We start from the raw sequence: 13672 nt of genomic DNA, 5'->3' as shown, positions 1-13672 counted from the left end.
CCTCCCCCGTTTTATTTGTTCCTCCTCAAAGCAGCCACTTAGCCCAGATGGGCAGAATCAAGCTTTCAGAGTCACATCTGTCACCAGAAACAACTGCTTATAATTACTCTGCCTGTTTTCCATTCGCCTTTCCTCCCAGGGACAGCACAGTCGGTGCTGTTTTACTGTATTGGCTATGCCTTCGAATTCCAACACGTCACTTGAGAATACTTTTCAAGATACTATGCCCCAATTTTTTTTTTTTTTTAAATCCCTAAGGCAAAGATCTAATTCTCAAGCAATGTCTGTAGTTCAGTGGGGGTGAACAATGAGTAATTCATGCTAGGAATCTGTGTATGTTGTCGTACTTTATAGCAGCAACATGAGTGTAAACAGTAGACGATAAAATTTTATTTAATAAAAAAAAAATTTAATTTAAAAACTTTTTAGAAAGTAAAAACAGAATTACATTATGATCTAGGAATTCCACTTCTAGATATACACCCAAAGAAATGAAAGCAGGGACTCAAACAGTACACCCATGTCCATAGCAGCATTATTCACAATAGCCACAAGGGAGAAGCAACCCAAATGTCTATTGATGGATGAGTGGATAGAACAAAATATAGTATATATACAATGGAATATGATTCAGCCTTAAAAAGGATAAAAATTCTAACATATGCTATAACATGGATGAACTCTGACAGCATTATACTAAGTGAAATAAGCCAGTCACAAAAGGACAACTGTATGACTCCACTTACATAAGGGATCTAGAGTAGTCAAGTTCACAGAGTAGAAAGTAGAATGGTGATTGCCAGGGACTTGAGGCAATGGAGAATGGAGAGCTAGTGTCTAATGGGTAGAGAGTTTCAGCTGGGGAAGAGGAAAAAGTTCTGGAATGGATGATGGTGATGAATGCACAATGTAAATGTACTTAATGCCCCAGAACTTTACGATTAAAACTGGTTAAAATGGTAAATTTTACATTATGTATATTTTGCCACAATAAAAATCCAGGTCTAGGTAGTTTCCTGCCACCTTTTTCAGGGAACCAAAAGAGGGCACAACATCACATCTGTGGTATTCTTGCTAAAACTCATAATCTGAGGAAACCCCAAATAAGGAACATTCAACAGCTGTCCTATACAATACCGTAGCCACTTGCCACATATAGCTATTTTAATTAAAATTAAATAAAATGTGAAATTCAGTTCCTCAGCCCCACTAGCCACATTTCAAATGCTATTTTCATGTGGCTAATGACTATCATATTGGACAGCATAGATATAGAGTATTTCTATCATCACAGAAAGTTCTATTGGCCAGTTTTTTTTTAAGTTGTATCGGACAGCACTGATCTATAGAATAACTCTCCAAAAATGTGAAGGCCATGAAAGACAAGGAAAGGCAGAGGAACTGCTCCAGATTAAAAGAGAATAAAGAAACATAACAACTAAAAGCAATGTGGGATTCTGGGTTGGACCCTGAAACTGAAAAAGGACATCAGTGGGACAAATGATGAACTCTTACTAAGGCCTTTGGATTAGTTAATATTCTGTTACGGTTAATTTTCTGGTTTTGGTCATTGTACTGTGGTTACGTAAGATGTAAACATTTGTATTATTTTTGCAACTGTTTTGTAAGTTTGAAATTACTTGAAAATGAAAATTTTTAAGTGAAATACAATTTAAAAATCATCTTTTGACTCTATCCAGCTATTTATATTATCTTTTACTGTTGATTGCATCCCACCCTATTTCATGAATAAAATTTATTGATCATTGTCCATTTATTAGGGTAAAGGCAAGTCCAGAGAGTGATCTATACCACAGGTCGCCCCCCGCTCCATTGAGGTCCTAGGAGGCCCCCTCGCCAGTAAAGTTCATCCCCAGGCAGGTGGCCCATGTCTCCAGACCAGTGCTCCAAGGAAGGCTGTGGCTCACATGCTATGACTCAGCAACCACCAGCTCATGTTTCCCCCCAGAGACCAAAGTCAGGCCCAAAGATAGTGCCAGAGGGCCCCAAAAAAGGTACATGTTCAAATGTCTAAGTTCCTTCAGGGGACTCTCCAAACTGAAAAACAAAATATAATCCCTGCCTTTACAACCTCATTTCAAGTAAGTTTTTAAATTGTTATTCTTTAAACTATTTTATTTTTTCACACTGTCAACTTTATTATGAAAAATTAATACATGCTTATAAAGTTAGTATGGGGAAAAACAGAAATGTTTGAGGAAGAAAACCAAAATTCATACTTATAATCTACCACCCAGAAAAAACTACTGGTAACAAACACTCTGGTGTCTTTTCTTCTAGTATTTTCTCTTCTACAGTGCCGGATCTCTGAGTCCTCTGGCTTCCTGGAATCACCCTTGCCTCGCCCAGCCACATGGGAAGGACATAAAAGGGTCTGGTCTGGTATGAGTCCACCTTACCTCTCAGGGGTCTCAGGAGAAGGAAGGGACTTGGTCTGTGTCAGCTCATGGGTCAGTTCCCTGCTGCAGCCAGCGCCTCTGGGGCTATCCAGCCCCCTACGGTCAGTGTGGCCTCACCAACCTCAGGACATTGTGTTACTCATCACCTGCCACTCAGGGGCTGCCATCCTGCCCTTCCTTTCTGAGAACTACTGACATAAGTTGCTTGGCAACAGACATTTACTTGCAGTTCGGGGAAAAACAGGGAAATGAGTGCATGGGTAGGACATGCCTTCAAAGTTAGATATTGGAGTTCCTAAGATTCACACACCTCCCCCAACGCAGAAGGCCATTCCCTGGCCACATCCCTCCAAGACCCCAGCTTCCTGCCACACTTCTCGGTGCCTGACTTGCTTTCAGGCCCTCTTGCTGTCTCTTTTCCTAGGGCCCCTCCCCCAGGATCTGGAGCTCAGTACAGAAAACAGAAATCACTGTAGGTATTATGTGCACGAAAGGTTTTTGTTTCTTGAAGCATGATTTACATTTCGTGAAATACATCCATCTTAACTGTGCAAATTGATTACTTTTTATCCAAGTAAATACCTGTGTAACCAGCTCCTAGATCAAGATCTAGGATACTTCCATCTCCCCAGAAAGTTCCCTTGTACTCCTTTTTCAGTCTCCATCCTCAGTCACTATTCTGATTCCATCACCATAGTTTAGTTTTGCCTGTTCTTGAATTTAATATAAATGGAATCATGTAATACATACTGTTTTGTCTCTGGCATCTTTTTTTTTTTTTTTTTAATATATATTTACTTTTTTTTTTTTTTTTTTTTTGGCTGTGTTGGGTCTTCATTTCTGTGCGAGGGCTTTCTCTAGTTGTGGCGAGCGGGGGCCACTCTTCATCGCGGTGCGCAGGCCTCTCACCGTTGCGGCCTCACTTGTTGGGGAGCACAAGCTCCAGACGCACAGGCTCAGTAGTTGTGGCTCACGGGCCTAGTTGCTCCGCGGCATGTGGGATCTTCCCAGACCAGGGCTCAAACCCGTGTCCCCTGCATTGGCAGGCAGATTCTCAACCACTGCGCCACCAGGGAAGCCCCTCTCTGGCATCTTTTACACAACATTTTTGACATCCACCTACGTTGTTCCGTGTGTCAGGAATTTGTTCTCTTTCATTGCTGAGCAGTATTCCATTATATGAATATATCACAATTTATTTATTCTACTTTTAGTGAAATATTCAGCCTTTTCTGGGTTTAGGTTATTAGAAATAAAGCTGCTATGAACATTCACATATAAGTCTTTTTGTGGAGTTATGCATGCATTTAAAAATTGCTGTACAAGAGGGTAGGGTACGTTTAGCTTTATTAGAAGCTTCCAACCAATTCTCCAAGGTGGTTGCACCACTTTAAACTACCACCAGCAAGTATATCGATGGATCCAGGTTCTCCAGTACAGTCCTCTTCTTCACCAACACTTGACATAGTCAGTTTTTTCACAGGAAGGAATTTCATACAGGGAATTAGTTGGTGCAAAATGGTGAGGGGAAATGGAGGAGCAGGAGTCAGAAGGCTGCCACTGGAGTAACTGAGTTAAACAGCACATCACCATAACCATGGTCAGAACTGAGGAGGCCACTGCTGCCACCCTCAGCTCCACATGGCTCTGTCTCAACATCTGGTTGATGCAGGAATATGCTGAGTCCGGCTACTGAGACTGGCTCTAGACCCTTGCATCTCTGTGTCCTTGCTGTCAGCATAAGTGACAGCAGGAAGATGGCCTCTGTCCCCCACCCCCAATCTCTAGTGGGGCATCTAATTGTCAGACCTTAATATTCATAACTCTAGCTGCAAAAGAATCCAGGAGGGACTTCCCTGGCGATTCAGTGGTTAAGACTCCACACTCCCAATGCAGGGGGCACAAGTTCGATCCCTGGTCGGGGAACTAAGATCCCACATGCTGCACAGTGTGGCCGAAAAAAAAAAATCTGGGAAATGCAGTTTCTTACTTTCTAGCCTCTGCCCAACAGAGGAAAACACTCTAGAAGGAGGCAGAGGGAGCCAGTTGTATCAGTTGGCTTTTGCTGAGTAAAAAAGCTACCCCAACATGTAACAGACTAAAATAGCAACCACTTATTTAGCTCACAATTCTGTGGGTTGGTGATTTGGGGCTGGGCTTAGCTAGGTAGTTCTCATCTTATCTGAGCTCACTCATGACTTTGAAGTCAGTTGCCAATTCTGTTGGAACTGACTGGCCTAGGATGGGCTCAGCTGAGATAGATCATCTCTGCTCCATGTGGTCTCTCATCCGCCAGCAGGCCTGCCTAGGCTTGTTTTCATAATGGCTGGGCAGGTTTCCATGAGAGAGCAAAATGCTCTTTAGGCCTAGGCTCCAAATGGTACATCATTTCTGCCACATTCTATTGACCAAAGCAAGTCACAAGGCTAGCCCAGATTCAAGGGGAGTGGAAATAGACTGCACCTCGTCCAGAAGATGAGGTAAATTCACCCTGCAAGGGTGTGATTAAACGGTGGGTTGAAAAGTCAGGGTAATCTACCACACTAGTCCACAGCCCCCACCATGCCTCCCACTTCTGGAACTAGCCAGCAAATCCCAAGTACTCAGATCCTTTTTTTGGGCAAAGCAACAAGATTCCCTGTACCTTCCCTTTTCTGTCCCTTTATTTTATCCTGTTTCTTAGGTTCCTTAACTTTATTTTCTAAATCTTCTAAATTTTTAATGTAAGGAATAACATTGAGAACTCATTCTTGTTATCTGTTCTTACTGGTTTTGCTTTATGGATGTGATATCTTTCTGAAGCTAATTACTAAAAAGAGCAATTAGAAAGCCTTCCTAAAAAAAAAAAAAAATCTTTTATGTTCCCTGCATGGTTTTCCTCTGAAACCAGTTCTTGCTGTTTATTTAGGTTCTCTTTTATGTTGTAGGCTTTCCCCAGATGTCTGGTGAACTTTGTTCACATTAAGCGTGAGGCAATAAAAAGCATGAAGGAAGTTCTGTGCACATCCATTGGTTGGCTTGCTTCTGAAAGGGCCATATGGGGACTGGCCTGTGGAAGAGCCCTACAGGCCAGAACATGAGGGTCTCACACATGGGGCTGTTCTGTTTCTTTAGAACATGAGCACTTAACTTGGTTTAGGCCAGTGACTCCTTGGGCTGTCTGGTAAAGTCCGTAGGCCAGAACAATGTTTTTAAAGGCACTTAAAGATAAATAGGGTTACAAAGAAACAAAACAAAACAAAACCCAATACTGAAATACATTAAAGTATTAAACAAATGTTTCAGTAAATAAATATGTAAATAGTGTCATGCAAAGATGATAATCTGAGGTATCTGCATCAATTCTATCATGATACTAAAACACCCATAATTTATTTTGGTGACCAAGTATCAGATCCTGCTAATAGCATTGTCGCTTGTAGCCAACATTTTAAAAGGGAGGAAATTACAAAAGGCACACTTTTGGGGAGAGGTGATAGATGTGTTCATTATCTTGATTGTGGTGATTGTTTCATGGGTATATACATACGTCAAATCTCATCAAATTGTACACTTTAAATATGTGTAATGTTGGGGAAATACGAATCCTACCAACAGAAAGACCTTTATGCACCAACACAGAGGGGAGAGAAAACACTATTATTGAAAATGCAATCAGTTTAAAACATGCAGGTACTTCACAATACACTACAAAGTCTCAGCAGCATTTCATACATTTTACATAATAAAGTAGAACAAAGAACAATTAAAACTTAATTTCATATAGTAATTAGAGAAAAAGATGCATTTTTTCTCCCATCTGAACTACAGAATCCCATGAATTCTATCCATGAATCCCTTGAAAGTCTGTGGCTTCCAGGTCCCATCATTGTCCCAATAATTCCCACACAATAACAATTTTTTCCTGATTCAGGATCCAACTTTGATCACCCATTGCCTTGAGTTGTCATGTTTCTTTGATCTCCTTTAATCTGAAGCAGTTCCTTGGCCTTTCACTGCTTTGGTATTTTTGAAGACTGCAGGTCAGAATTTTCCTCTGTTTGGGTTTGTTTGGTTTCATCCTCCTGATCAGATTCAGGTTAAACATGTTTAACACTCAGAAGTGACACTGTGTCCTTCCTGCACATCAGGAAGCACAGGATGTCCATTTGTCCCATTACTGGGGATGTTCACTTCGATCACTTGATAAATGGGGTGCCCTCCAGTTTCTCCACCATAGATTTACTATTTCCCCATTTGTAACTAATAACTAATTCACTGAAAGGCTACATAAAAATCCTGTTCCTCATCAATCTTTCACTGACTGGTTTTAGCATCTCAGTAGAGTTCATAGATCTTCTTTGTATAGACACAATGTATTTCTAATTATGTCGGATCCCAGGTATTTTGTATTTTTGTCTTTATCCTGAATGAGATCTTGTCTTTCATTACATGTACTAACTCATTATTCATGGACATAGGAAAGTTATTTTTACTGATCATTTTGTTATCAACCACCTACCTTAGGACCTTTCCAGATCAGAGAAAGCTCCTCTTGCCCATGACTTACTTTGTTTTTTTAAGATTTTTTTTTTTTTAATTATCATTTATTTTTGGCTGCGTTGGGTCTTCGTTGCTGAGCGCGGGCTTTCTCTAGTTGTGGCAAGCGGGGGCTACTCTTCGTTGCGCTGCGCGGGCTTCTCATTGCAGTGGCTTCTCTTGTTGCGGAGCACGGGCTCTAGATGCACAGGCTTCAGTAGCTGTGGCTCGTGGGCTCTAGAGCGCAGGCTCCGTAGTTGTGGTGCACGGGCTTAGTAGCTCTGAGGCATGTGGGATCTTCCCGGACCAGGGCTTGAACCCGTGTCCCCTGCACTGGCAGGCAGATTCTTAACCACTGTGCCACCAGGGAAGCCCCTTACTTTGTTTTTATCACATGGATATTACAGGGCCACATGAGCCAGAGACCTATCAAAGGGTTTTAATGTCCTTTTGCTTCTGATTAAGTATCAATTACAAACAATGCCCAGACAGTAAATGCTCTGCTCCCAGCTCTAGCTGAAGGTGGAATCTCTGCTGGTCCAAAGACTTCTGGGCCCTGAAGCTTGTGTGGCTTGTATAACTAGGGTGGACAAAGCCACCTCCGGGTGACTTTCAGAAAGAGTAGGAGTTCTGACCACTTTTTTACTCACCTTTCCCAGGGGCAGAAATCATAGGCCTGTAGTAACAGCCAATCATAACTCTAACCTCTTTCAGAACACTGAGGGGAAAGATCATTCTTATTCATTAATAGAAATGTGAAAGCAAGCTATGAGTTATACTGATAACTCATAACTTCTGAACACAGAGGGCCTTGCAGCAGGAAACTTGCAGATGCTACATGATGTTTCCTTTTCTGCAACAAGCAGCTTATCACCTGGGAAAGGGACTTTTGATCCTGGGCAGCACCTACCTTGAGAGATAACACAGTCTATTGTTTCTATCTGCTTCCCAGGAGAAAGAAAAAGTTGTTACATGGTGATGTTGCAGAATCCTTGGTCCCAAGGGGCTTCTATAAACCACCTATTCATTCATGCATTCATTCATTCAATATGAATTCATTCATTCACCTGGCCTGCTATGTGCCAGGTGTTAACTATAATGCAGAAAACAAGAGACAATATAAACCCTCTTGGAGGTTATAATCTGACGGGAAAAAGAAACACTAAACTATAAAACACACAAATAAACACATATAATGGAGGTGGGGTGAAGAAAGCTATTAAAAATTAGTACAGGAACTTCCCTGGCAGTCCAGTCGTTAAGACCCTGTGCTTCCACTGCAGGGGGCGCAGGTTCAATTCCCGGTCAGGGAACTAAGATCCTGCATGGCACGCGGTGCAGCCAAAAAAAAAAAAAAAGATACAATAATGTGAGTGTACTTAATGCCACGAAATTATACATTTAAATAATGGTTACAATGGTCAATTTTATGTTATGTATATTTCACAATAAAAAGAAGAAGGAAAAACAGTTTTTAGTAAAAAAGAAATAATAATAATAAAGCAGAAGGCAGCAACCTGAAAGTTGATGGGAGGCCAAGGACCAGGGGGAACTAGGAGTGAGAAGACCCCCTTGCGGGGAATGGTCAAGAGACTGAGGGAACACAAGTGTCTAACAATCAATCTTAAGTTTTTTGCTCTGTGATTCTATAAGATAACTCTCTTCTATCCACCTAAACTTTAGTAAAAGTCTGCTATACCCAGATACCTGATTCTTTGGGGGCCTGCTATGTGCCAGGTGTTAAGTATAATGTAGAAAACAAGAGACACGATATAAAAGAGCATGTATTCTTAGCAGACACATCAGGGCAGAGAGAAGGGAGGAGCCACATGCACTGAGACCCAAGTGAGAAGGACAATACCGCAAAATCAGAAGATGAGAACAAGTGATGGCCAGGAGACACATATGATGTGCTGGGGCAGTACCGAGTATCCCACTTCAGGCAGGATGAGGGCTCAAGCAACTGGTATTGGAATACTGAAGGATGGGCCAGCTCCACAGGGGTGGAAGACCTCAATCCACCCAGAAGGCAGAGATCTGAATCACATGGGTGAGCCTCATGAACTTCATAGCCTGCAGGCTCTCTCCTAGGTTAAGCTAAACTGAGTCCAGGGGTGCCATTGTGATGCAGTTCCTACCTCACTGAAATACAAGATTCATCTTCAGGGCGTGCTTTTTCTTTTCCTGCCTCCTGGGATCTGCCATGTTCAGAGGATTATGGGGGAAAAAAGAAAGCTATGGATGACAGGCAAAGAAGAGCCAAGTAGTGCATAATTGGCATCCTTGAAAGGAACAAAAACAATGAAATACAAGAGCTATTTAAAAATATAATTCAGGGCTTCCCTGGTGGCACAGTGGTTGGGAGTCCGCCTGCCAATGCAGGGGACACAGGTTCGAGCCCTGGTCCGGGAGGATCCCACATGCCGCGGAGCAACTAAGCCCGTGCACCACAACTACTGAGCCTGCGCTCTGGAGCCCGTGAGCCACAACTACTGAAGCCCGCGCACCACAACTACTGAAGCCCGCGTGCCTAGAGCCCGTGCTCCACAACAAGAGAAGCCACCGCAATGAGAAGCCCGCACACCACAATGAAGAGTAGCCCCCGCTTGCCGCAACAAGAAAAAGCCTGTGTGCAGCAACAAAGACCCAACGCAGCCATAAATCAATAAATAAATAAATTTATTTTTAAAAAAATAAAATAAAATAAATAAAAATATAATTCAGGAAAATGTTTCTAAAATAAAAAAGGATTTCAATCTACATTTGAAAAAAACAATGCTTATACTATAGATATAGTCTAGTAATATCACTAGAAAACAAAGAATCTTTGGGGCACCCAGGCAAAAACAGCAAGTATAAAGGCTCAAAAAAAAATGTTTTTGAACATATAAGAACTCAGGAATATTGTTCTTAGGAAATTGTACAGAAATAGGGAATCAGAGAGGAAAAAGAAATGAAACTAGATTTTCTAGAAAATATCAACAGTGAAAATACTAAATGTCAAAACCCCTGTAGGATACAGCTAAAGCAGCAGTCAGAGGAAAATTCATAACTTAAACACTAATACCAATTTTTTTTTTTTTTTTTGGCCACGCTGCACAGCATGTGGGATCCTAGTTCCCCAACCATGGATCAAACCTGCACCCCCTGCAGTGGAAGCACTGAATCTTAATCACTGGACCGCCAGGGGAAGTCCGCTAATACCAATTTTGTAAAAAAGACTGAAAATAGAAGAATTAATAAGCACCCTTAAAGAGTTATAGATAAACCAAATAAAAACAGAAGGAAGGACTTAATGAAAATAAAAGCACAAATTAATGAGTTGGACTTTCCTGGTGGCGCAGTGGTTAAGAATCCGTCTGCCAATGCAGGGGACACAGGTTCCAGCCCTGGTCTGGGAAGATCCCACATGCTGCAGAGCAACTAAGCCCGTGTGCCGCAACCACTGAGCCTGCGTTCTAGAGCCTGTGAGCCACAACTACTGAGCCTGCACGCCACAACTACTGAAGCCTGCGCGCCTAGAGCCCTGCTCTGCAACAAGAGAAGCCACCACAATGAGAAGCCCGCACACTGCAACGAAGAGTAGCCCCCACTCGCCGCAACTAGAGAAAACCTGTGTGCAGCAACGAAGACCCAATGCAGCCAAAAATAAATAAATAAATTTATTTTTTTTTTAAGTTGAATGATTAGTACTTAGATGCTCATTTTATAATTCTAAGCACTTTTTTTATAAATGTGAACTGTTTCACAGTAATTTTTAGTTTGCTAAATGAACTACGATATATCCACACAATGGATAAGAATAAAAAAAGAATAATACTACTATGTACTGCTATAAAAAGATCTCCAAGATACACTGTTAAGGCAAACAAACAAGTGCAGAATCCTATATATAGTAGGCAACCTATTGTTGCCTGTAAGAAAACAGTGCAAGCAGGAAGTAGAATAAAAATACACGTACGGGACTTCCCTGGTGGCACAGCGGTTAAGAATCCGCCTGCCAACGCAGGCGGACACGCGTTTGCGCCCTGATCTGGGAAGATCACACATGCCGTGGAGCAACTAAGCCCGTGCACCGTAACTACTGAGAGCCGTGTGCCACAACTACTGAAGCCCACGCACCTAGAGCCCATGCTCCACAACAAGAAAAGCCACCGCAATGAGAAGCCCGCGCACTGCAGAGAAGAGTAGCCCCTGCTTGCCGCAACTAGAGAAAGCCCACGCGCAGCAACAAAGACCCAACGCAGCCAAAAAAAGTACATATTTGCTTATATTTGTATAAAGAGAGATAGAAAGATATGTAGGAAACCTAGAAGGCTATTATACATTAGGGCAGAGGGGGAAACAGGGTAGATGAGGACAGAGGCAGGACCAAGTTTTTCAGTAAAAACATTTTTATCATTTTGATTTCTAAACCATGTTACCTGTTTAGAAAACGAAATTTAATTTAAAAAATAAACATTTAAAAAATTCAAGTAGAAATTAACACAACATTGTAAAGCAACTATACACCAATAAAAACTGATTTAAATAAATAAATAAATAAGTTTTTAAATAAAGAAATAAAAATTCAAGGCTGGCCCAAATGGGCTCACTGGTAGTCTGCCAAACATTTAGGGAAGAAAATATACCAATTTGCTAAAATCTTTTCCTGAAGATATAGAAGCAGAGGAAATACTTTCTCATTCCATGAGGCCAGCATTACCATAATACCAAAACCAGACAAAGGCATACAGGGAAACTGCAGACCAATATCACTCATGAACACAGATGCAAAAGTCCTCAACAAAATATTAGCAAATAGAATCCAACAACATGTAAAGAATTATACACCATGACCAAGTGGGATTTATCCCAGGTATGCAAGGCTGGCTCAACATCTGAAAATTAATTAATGGCATCACATCAACAGACTGAGGAAGAATAATCACATGATCATACCAATAGATACAGGAAAAGTATTTTACAGAATCCAACATGCATTCATGATAAAAACACTCAGCAAACTAGAAATAGAGGGGAACTTCCTCAACCTGATAAAGAACATCTACAAAAACCTACAGGAAACATCATACTTCGTGGTGAGAAACGAGAAGCTTTCCCACTAAGATCAGGAACAAAGCAAGGATATCTCATCTCACCACTCCTTTTCAAATTGTACTGAAGTCCTAATTAATGCAATAAGACCAAAAAAAAAAAAAAAGAAATAAAAGGTAAGTAAATTGGGAAGGAAGAAATAAAACCACATCTGTCAGCAGATGACATGATTGTCTATGTAGAAAATCTGAAAGAATCAACAAAAAAACTCTTGGAACTAACAATCATAGCAAAGTTGTAGGATATAAGGTTAATATGCAAAAGTCATTCCTTTTCCTCTATATCAACAATGAACACGTGGAATTTGAAATTAAAAATACATTACCATTGCAGCCACTATGGAAAACAGTATGGAGGTTCCTCAAATACTAAAAACAGAGTTGCCATATGATACAGCAATCCCACTCGTGGGCATATATCCGGAAAAGAGAAAACTGTAATCTGAAAAGATACATGCACCCCAACGTTCATAGCAGCACTATTTATTTATTATTTTTTTTAACTTTATTTATTTTATTTATTTATTTTTGGCTGCACTGGGTCTTCGTTGCTGCATGCGGGCTTTCTCTAGTTGCGGCGAGCAGGGGCTACTCTTCGTTGCGGTGCACGTGCTTCTCACTGCGGTGGCTTCTCTTGTTGTGGAGCACAGGCTCTAGGCATGCGGGCTTCAGTAATTGTGGCTCACAGGCTCTAGAGCTCAGGCTCAGTAGTTGTGGTGCACAGGCTTACTTGTTCCGCGGCATGTGGGACCTTCCCGGACCAAAGCTCGAACCCATGTCCCCTGCATGGGCAGGCGGATTCTTAACCACTGCGCCACCAGGGAAGTCCCCAGCAGCACTATTTATAATAACCAAGACATGGACGCAACCTAAATGTCTATCAACAGATGAATGGATAAAGAAGATGTGGTATATATACATACAATGGAATACTACTCAGCCATAAAAAAGAAGGAAATAATGCCATTTGCAGCAACATGGACAGACCTAGAGATTCTCATACTAAGTGAAGTAAGTCAGAAAGAGAAAGACAAGTACCATATGATATCACTTATATGTGGCATCTAAAATATGACACAAATGAACTTATTTACAAAACAGAAATAGACTCATAGACATAAAGAACAGACTTGTGGTTGCCAAGGGGAAGGGGGGTGGGGGAGGGATAAATTAGGACTCTGAGATTAGTAGGTACAAACAACTATATATAAAATAGATAAACAGCAAGGTCCTACTGTATAGCACGGGGAACTATACTCAATATCCTGTAATAAGCCATAATGGAAACGAATATGTATATATATGTATAAATGAACCACTTTGCTGTACACCAGAAACTAATGCAACATTGTAAATCAACTATACTTCAAGACTAGTAAAAAATACATTACTATTTATATTAACACACCCAAAAATGAAATACTTAGATATAAATCTAACAAAATGTGTACAAGATCTCCTTAAGGAAAACTACAAAACTCCGATGAAAGAATCAAAGAACTAAATAAGTGGCGAGATATTCCCTGTTCAGGGATAGAAGACTCAATATTGTCAAGATGTCAGTTCTTCCCAACTTCATCTTCATCTATTCAATGCATTCCCAATCAAAATCCTAGCAAGTCATCTTATACCATGCAT

The 13672-nt window shown here is 41.0% G+C and overlaps 1 protein-coding gene across 2 annotated transcripts in view; it reads right to left on the bottom strand.

Annotated features, from left to right (window-relative positions):
- Window positions 1–13672, bottom strand: part of MAVS (mitochondrial antiviral signaling protein) — a 41167-nt gene that overhangs the window by 21071 nt on the left and 6424 nt on the right. The gene's annotated exons all lie outside the window — the stretch shown is intronic.

Source organism: Eubalaena glacialis, chromosome 13, assembly GCF_028564815.1.
Source record: "Eubalaena glacialis isolate mEubGla1 chromosome 13, mEubGla1.1.hap2.+ XY, whole genome shotgun sequence".
Taxonomy (NCBI): domain Eukaryota; kingdom Metazoa; phylum Chordata; class Mammalia; order Artiodactyla; family Balaenidae; genus Eubalaena; species Eubalaena glacialis.
This window is presented reverse-complemented; position numbering and strand designations above follow the sequence as displayed.